This window comes from Trichosurus vulpecula, chromosome 3 (genome assembly GCF_011100635.1).
Source record: "Trichosurus vulpecula isolate mTriVul1 chromosome 3, mTriVul1.pri, whole genome shotgun sequence".
NCBI lineage: Eukaryota > Metazoa > Chordata > Mammalia > Diprotodontia > Phalangeridae > Trichosurus > Trichosurus vulpecula.
Window position 1 is genome coordinate 268,724,838 of NC_050575.1, and position 8,764 is coordinate 268,733,601.

The window sequence follows — 8,764 nt, forward strand, 5'->3', positions numbered from 1 at the left end:
ACAAATGTTAAGTGACAGCTATTTTCTATCTATCATCTATTTATATGCATATATCTTTACATGTGTGTATATACATGCACACATACATATGTGTGCATGTGTGAGTATGTGTGCTATAGTTTAGTGAATAGAATGCTGAATTTGGAGTCAGAAGGACTTTCATTCAAATTCTTCCTCTGATATTAAGTAGCTATGAACCTCTAGACAGGTCTTTTAATATCTATGTACCTTAAGCCCTAGGATGAGTTAATAAATTAGGCTACTCAGCGCAGCAGCAGCCCTTCTTTCTCCGCAGTGGTCGCCTACGACCCCCCGACTCCCCAGCAACCATGTCGAAGGGACCCGCAGTTGGCATTGATCTTGGTACCACTTACTCCTGTGTGGGAGTCTTCCAACATGGGAAAGTGGAGATCATTGCTAATGACCAAGGAAACAGGACCACCCCAAGCTATGTCGCCTTCACCGACACTGAACGTCTAATCGGTGATGCTGCAAAGAATCAAGTTGCAATGAACCCCACCAACACAGTTTTTGATGCCAAACGTCTGATTGGTCGCAGATTTGATGATGCAGTTGTACAGTCAGACATGAAGCATTGGCCTTTCACGGTGGTGAATGACGCAGGCAGGCCTAAGGTCCAAGTGGAGTACAAAGGGGAGACCAAAAGTTTCTATCCAGAAGAAGTGTCTTCTATGGTCTTGACCAAGATGAAAGAAATTGCTGAAGCTTACCTTGGGAAGACTGTCACAAATGCCGTGGTCACAGTACCAGCCTACTTCAACGATTCCCAACGCCAGGCCACCAAAGATGCTGGAACCATTGCTGGTCTCAATGTGCTCCGAATCATCAATGAGCCAACTGCTGCTGCTATTGCTTATGGCCTGGACAAAAAGGTTGGTGCCGAGAGAAATGTGTTGATCTTTGACCTTGGAGGTGGTACTTTCGATGTCTCCATTCTTACCATTGAAGATGGCATCTTTGAGGTCAAGTCCACAGCTGTGGACACCCACTTGGGTGGAGAGGACTTTGACAACAGGATGGTCAACCATTTCATTGCTGAGTTCAAGCGAAAACACAAGAAGGACATCAGCGAGAACAAGAGGGCTGTTCGCCGTCTTCGCACAGCTTGCGAACGTGCTAAGCGTACCCTCTCTTCCAGTACCCAGGCCAGTATTGAGATTGACTCCCTCTATGAAGGTATTGACTTCTACACATCAATCACCCGAGCCCGTTTCGAAGAGCTGAATGCTGATCTCTTCCGTGGCACACTGGACCCTGTGGAAAAGGCCTTGAGAGATGCCAAGCTAGATAAATCACAGATTCATGACATCGTCCTGGTGGGTGGTTCTACTCGAATCCCCAAAATCCAGAAGCTTCTGCAAGATTTCTTCAATGGCAAAGAACTCAACAAGAGTATCAATCCTGATGAGGCTGTTGCTTATGGTGCAGCTGTCCAGGCTGCCATTTTGTCTGGAGATAAATCTGAGAATGTGCAGGACTTGCTGCTGTTGGATGTCACTCCTCTTTCCCTTGGAATTGAGACTGCTGGTGGAGTTATGACCGTTCTGATCAAACGTAATACCACCATCCCCACCAAGCAGACACAGACCTTTACCACCTATTCAGACAACCAGCCTGGTGTGCTTATTCAGGTTTATGAAGGTGAGAGAGCAATGACAAAGGACAAAACCTGCTTGGCAAATTTGAGCTCACAGGAATTCCTCCAGCACCCAGGGGTGTTCCTCAGATTGAAGTAACTTTTGACATTGATGCAAACGGCATCCTCAATGTTTCAGCTGTGGATAAGAGCACAGGCAAGGAGAACAAGATCACCATTACCAATGACAAAGGGCGTCTGAGCAAAGAAGACATTGAGCGCATGGTCCAGGAGGCTGAGTAATACAAGGCTGAGGATGAGAAGCAGAGAGACAAGGTGTCTTCTAAGAATTCTCTGGAATCTTACGCTTTCAACATGAAGGCCACCGTAGAGGATGAGAAACTGCAAGGCAAGATTGGGGATGAAGACAAGCAGAAGATCCTTGACAGATGTAATGAAATAATCAACTGGCTGGATAAGAACCAGACTGCTGAGGAGGAAGAATGTGAGCATCAGCAGAAAGAATTGGAGAAGGTCTGCAACCCCATCATTACTTAGCTGTACCAGAGTGCAGGGGGCATGCCAGGAGGCACGCCTGGTGGGTTCCCAGGGGGTGGAGCAGCCCCATCTGGAGGTGCTTCTTCTGGACCCACCATTGAAGAGGTCGACTAAACACAACAGAAGAAAGAGCATTCCACGCAGCTTTCCAAAAATTGAAGGACTCAAATTTGTAGCCAAGGCAGTAGCAGTTTAACATTTAAGCTACTGTGTAAATCTGGGCATTCTGAATACTTGAATGTGTGCAGAGGGAGAGAAGTGAACAACATTGCACTTTATCAGTACTGTAAACAAGTGGAAATGCAATTCTTGTCCTGGAGAATAAAAAATCTATTTAAATTGGCAAATAAATAAATAAATAAATAAACAAACAAACAAACAAACAAATAAATAAATAAATAAATTAGATAGGTTCGGTCTGCAATCTGTATTGTTGGTGGAGGGGATTCCTTTGTTGGGAGTTCTCCAAGCTAAGATCACAAATCCTTCTATATACCTGTATTTGCAAGGCACTGAGGTAAGCACTGTATTAGGCCCTGTGTTGAGTCTTGTATCAGGCACTCTGATGGCCACTGTGTTACACACTGTGTTGGGCAATGCATTAGGCATTAACAAATTGAGATTGCTAGACAGAGGTTAAATGATTTGCCCATTTTCACACAGCTAGCAAGAGTCTGAGGTCAGATTTGAACTTCCTTGATCCACTGTTCCATCTTAGCTCAGCAAGTAAACCAAGTGTTAATTGCTTCTCTCTGAAACAAAATCCCACCTTTTAAATTCCAATATTTTTCCAGTGGTGTTGCATGGCAGATAGTCATAGAATACTTCAGTCTCTGAAGAATTAAAGTTAGTGATAATCCAAAAGGCCATGGTAGGTAGAAACTAACACATTACAAATTAGAAATTATTGAAGTAGAAGCAGTATCGATGATGTTGTCCAAGAAATGCATGACTGAAAAAAAAGAGAGGCTGTTCCTGGAGGGAGAACGAGGGCTAACTGATGGAGAACTCACCTATCCCACTAGTGTTCCTGCAGCAGCAATCAGGTTGGTTGGAGAAAAGCCCCAAACACAAGTGGGTTCCTTGGGAGGACTTATGGACAAAGGTTACACAACCCATCCATGTTCTGCATTGTTGGAGAGAATAGCTACATCAGTGAGATTGCCACTCCATTTGAGCTTTGGGTTCTGAGCAATGAAAGAATAGGAGCAAAGAAAAGGGGCAGGACATAAAATCATAGAATTATTAAAAGGGTTCACTAGAGAGCCCCACCCCCAATTTTATGGATTAAGAAACTGAATCATGGAATTTGGAACTCAAAACTTAGAAAACAAACCCTGAATGTTAAAAACTGTTTTTAAATGTAATTGGAGGAAAAAAATAAAGCATTATTAAAAAAAAAGAAGCTGAAACTAATACAGCTAAAATGGTTGCAGGAGTAGAGCCCAGCTCCCCTTTGACTACCAGTTCAGTGGTTTTTCTATTATACCTTGTTTCACTTTGTAGGAGAAAAGAATAAATTGATTTTTTCACTCTTTTCAGGTCACTTTTCATTCCTTTTCTGTATGTGTGTTTTAATATCTGAATTTTGTTTCTACAGATGTTAGATCTGAGATCTTACCTGCCATAAAAGGTCTGGGGTAAAGGTGAATACAAGAACAAGCAGGATCTTAAATTTAGAGATGTAAGGAATCATAGTGACCACCCAGTCCAATTCCTTCATTTTGCAGGTGCATAAACTGAGGCACAGAGAGACTCTTAGTGATTTTCCAAGACTCTCACATTTAGTAAGGGTCTGGATTTGAGAATAGTAGATATAGTGCTGGCCCTAGAGTCAGGAAGACTTGAGTTCAAATGTGGCCTCAGACACTTAACTGCTGTGTGACCCTGGACAAGTCACTTACTCTGTTAACCTCAGTTTCTTGAACCATAAAAAGGGGATAATAATAGCAGCTACCTCCCAAGGTTATTATGAGCAACAAATGAGATCATGGTAAATCACTTAGCACAGGGCTTGACACATAGTAGGTGATTAATAAATGGTTGTTCCCTTCCTTTTCTCCTCCATCTGTCTCATCCCAAGTTCTGTGCCCTATCCAGTACACAACACTGTGTCTAAATGCAAAATTATTTAATGGGATGCAAGAGTCATGAAGTAGTAATAATTGAGGAGATTATAATCAAAGAAGTATTGCTTGAAAGGGCACATTCACCAAGGTGAGGCCCACCTCCTGGCCCAGAAGAGGGGAAAGCATGACAACCAAAATGGAATTTTCAAAACTGGGTCTGGCCTCGTTCTCTGACAATGCACTGACAGCACCAGGGTGATGCTATTAACTCCTTTGAGCAGATACCTGAGTGCCTGCTATGTGCCAGGCCTTATGCTGTCACAGCCCAGGCAAATCAAAGTCCTCTTAAATTTCTCCTCATTGCCTGTGAGTTCTGATACTTTCACTTGAGATTACCTACCATGAAAACAAATACTTTCTGAGTGATTTTGGATGATTTCTGTGTCAGGGTGTACTCTAAATGCTATCATTAGAGAGCCATTATAGTCCAGAGGCAATTTCCTCTTTGCATCAGACAACTCAAATAATTTTCTCTTGATGTTGTTTAGTACAGGTTGGTGAGAAATGCATTTTGGGGAAGGAAGTTATTAAAAATGCTGTAATTCAATATTTATGTGAAAAGCAATAAAATGGACAAATTATAGGTGAGCTTGCACCACCAGCAAGTTGCTTTGTTTCATCCCCCTGGGACCAGCTGCAGATACGCAGAGAGTTTACTGTGTAGGAGTCTCTTAGAATGATGAATGATCTATCCATTTAAGGTAGCCTGGTATACAGATTCCGGGCTTAGAGTCAGAAAGCATGAGTTTGAATCTTGCTTCACATGCCTGGTAGCCGTATGACCGTAGGCAAGCTGCTTAACCGCTTAGTTTCAGTTTTCTCATCTGTAAAATTCAAGTTATAATAGCTTCTACCTTGCAGGATTCTTGGGAGACTCAAATGAGATAATATATGTAAAGCATTTTAAAAACCTTAAAGTGCTACATAAAAGCTAGCTATTCGTTGTAAAAAGTTGAGGGATGAGAGATGCAAGATCTTCAATAGAAGAAAAGATAGAAAGACAGATGCATGGAGGGATGCTAGATGCTAGATATATGGATAGAGAGATAGATGGTATATAGATGGAAAGGAAGATATGGACAGATGGCTACACTGATAGACACTGAGATAGATGGGTGATAGGTGATATATATATATATATATGTATATATATGGAAAGATAGATGATAGACAGCCATATCAATAGATAACAGAGGTAAATGTATGATAGATGGTATATAGATGGAAAGATACATAACTATATTGATAGATAGACAGAAAGACAGACAAACAGACAGAGAGGTAGATAGGGCGGGCATTTATTAAGTGCTTATTATTGCCCGGCACTCTGATAAAGAGAACCAAAACATCTATATGGCTGCTGTAGTACTGGCCATCAATACAGGACATCACAAATGTTTTTTGTTCTGTTTGTAAAAGGGGAACAAAGGTCTTTGTTTGTCCAGGACAATCCTCATGTTTGACAACCTGTCTTGCTTAGAGATCATCTGGGATCTATTTTAGATGTGTGACCACTGACAAATCACCTAGCTTCTCTGAGAATCAGTTTCCCCATCTGCAAAGTGGGAATAATAATACCTCAGAGGTGCTGTGTTACAAGGCACAAGTGAGATATGGTATGTAATTATATGGTGTGTGATGTGATTTGCAAACTTTAAAGTGCTATTGAAATGTCCATTGTTGCTATTGTTGCTAGTCTAGAATTGAAGAAAGCCTAAATTTTCCCACTACTAGTAATATAGTAATAGTAGTTTTACTGCTATGTTTAAGAACAGAGGATATGGAATATGACAATAGACTGAGAGCTAGAAAGGCCGTTAGGGATCACCCCATCCAAACCCACGCTTTATACTGGTGCCAGAGCAGTGAAATAACTTGTCCAAGATCACAGCAGAAGCAAGATTCTCTGACTCCCAATCCTGCATTCTTTGCTACTGCTACTACTACTGTTACTACCACTACTACTATTACTACTGCTACTACTACTGTTACTAATATTACTACTACTACCATTACTACCACTACTACTATTACTACTATTACTACTACTACTACTACCACTATACTAATATTACTACTACTACTACTACTATTACTACCACTACTACTATTACTACTACATTACTACTATTATTACATTATTACTAGCACTATTACTAATATTACTACTATTACTGTTACTACCACTACTAGTATTACTACCATTACTGCTACTACTACTACTATTACTAATATTACTACTACTACTACCACAACTACTATTACTACCACTACTATTATTACTACCACTATTACTAATATTACTACTATTACTATTACTACCACTACTAGTATTACTACCATTACTACTACTACTACTACTACCACCACTATTACTAACATTACTACTACTACTACCACTACTACTATTACTACCACTACTATTATTACTACCACTATTACTAATATTACTACTATTACTATTACTACCACTACTAGTATTACTACCATTACTACTACTACTACTACTACTACTACTACCACCACTATTACTAACATTACTACTACTACTACCACTACTACTATTACTACCACTATTACTAATATTACTACTATTACTATTACTACCACTACTAGTATTACTACCATTACTACTACTACTACTACCACTACTACCACCACCACTATTACTAACATTACTACTACTACTACCACTACTACTATTACTACCACTACTATTATTACTACCACTATTACTAATATTACTATTACTACCACTACTACTATTATTACTACCACTATTACTAATATTACTACTATTACTATTACTACCACTACTACTATTACTACCATTACTAATATTACCAAAACCACTACTATTATTACTACTGCTATTATGGCTACTGCTATTACTACTACTAATAATAATATTGCTATTACTGTTGCTACTACTAAGATTACTACTACTGTTACTACTACTACCATTACTACCACCACTACTATTACTACCATTACTACTACTACTACTACCACTATTACTAATATTACTACTACTACTATTACTACCACTACTACTATTACTACCTTTACTACTATTATTACTAGCACTATTACTAATATTACTACTATTACTATTACTACCATTACTAATATTACCACAACCACTACTATTATTATACTGCTGTTATGGCTACTACTATTACTACTACTAATAATAATAGTGCTATTACTATTGCTACTACTAAGATTACTACTAGTGTTACTGCTATTACTATTACTTCTGCTACCATTACTACTCAGGGAAACTAGGTGGCACAGTGAATAGAGTGCTGGGCCTGGAGTTAGGAAGGCTCATCTTTCAGGGTTCAAATCTAGCAGCAGACAGTAGGCAGGTCACTTAACCCTGTTTATCTTAGATTTCTCATTTGTAAAATAAGCTGGAGAAGGAAATGGCAAACCACTCGAGTATCTTTGCTAAGGAAACTCCAAATAGGATTACTAAGAGTTGGACATGACTGAAAAATAATTGAATAACTACTAGTGTTATTACCATTATGGTTTTACTACTACTACTACTATTATTACCACTACTGCTACGATTACTACTACTACCACTATAATTACTACTCCTACTATTATTCCTATTATTATTAATACTATTTGTAAAACTATCATACTACTAGTAGTATTGCTAGTTACTACTAGTATTACTACTTCTATTACTACTACTACTGCTTCTATTGCTAGTATTACTCTTATACTACTATTTATACTGCTACTATCATTGCTATTACTGCTACTACTATCAGTACTATCACTGCTACTAGCATTTAGATTATATTGTAATATATATTATATTATGATATAATGTGGTGATATATCATAACACCTCATAGTATGTTCTAATATTAATATATTAATATGATATATACTATAATCTTAATAACATTATAATATGGTGATATATCACATCACTAGCTAGCTAACACATATATTATACCTACTATGTGCCAGTCACTGTCCTAAGTGCTTTGCAATTATTGTTTCATTTGATCCTCACAACAACTCTAGGAGGTAGGTGCTATGATTATTCCCATTTTACAGTTGAGGAAACTGAGGCAGAGTTAACACTGGTTTTGACCTGGACAATTCACTTAACCCCGTTTGCCTCAGTTTCTTCATCTGTAAAGTGAGCTGGAGAAGAAAATGGCAAAAGCACTCCAGTGTGTCTGCCAAGAAAACCCTAAATGGGGTCTCAAAGAGTCCAATGTGACTGAACAGCAACCAATACAATGACATTTCTGCCATATCCCTGAGTAGTAGTGGTCATTTCTGCTGGCAAACACCTATCTCTTGCAGCACTCCCCTTTTAATTTATTTCTTCTAATTCTCACTGTGCTAAGCCAGAGAACTTTGCCAGTGCTAATTTTATATGAAAGAAGTAAATAAGCTATGAGTGATGGCCTGAGGAACTTGTGGACAAAGTAAGGTTTCTGAGCTT

At 38.9% G+C, this 8,764-nt stretch overlaps 1 pseudogene; it reads left to right on the top strand.

Moving 5' to 3' along the window:
• Nucleotides 1-282: 282 nt before the first annotated feature.
• Nucleotides 283-2,500, top strand: LOC118842918 (annotated as a pseudogene).
• The last annotated feature ends 6,264 nt before the right edge of the window (nt 2,501-8,764 follow it).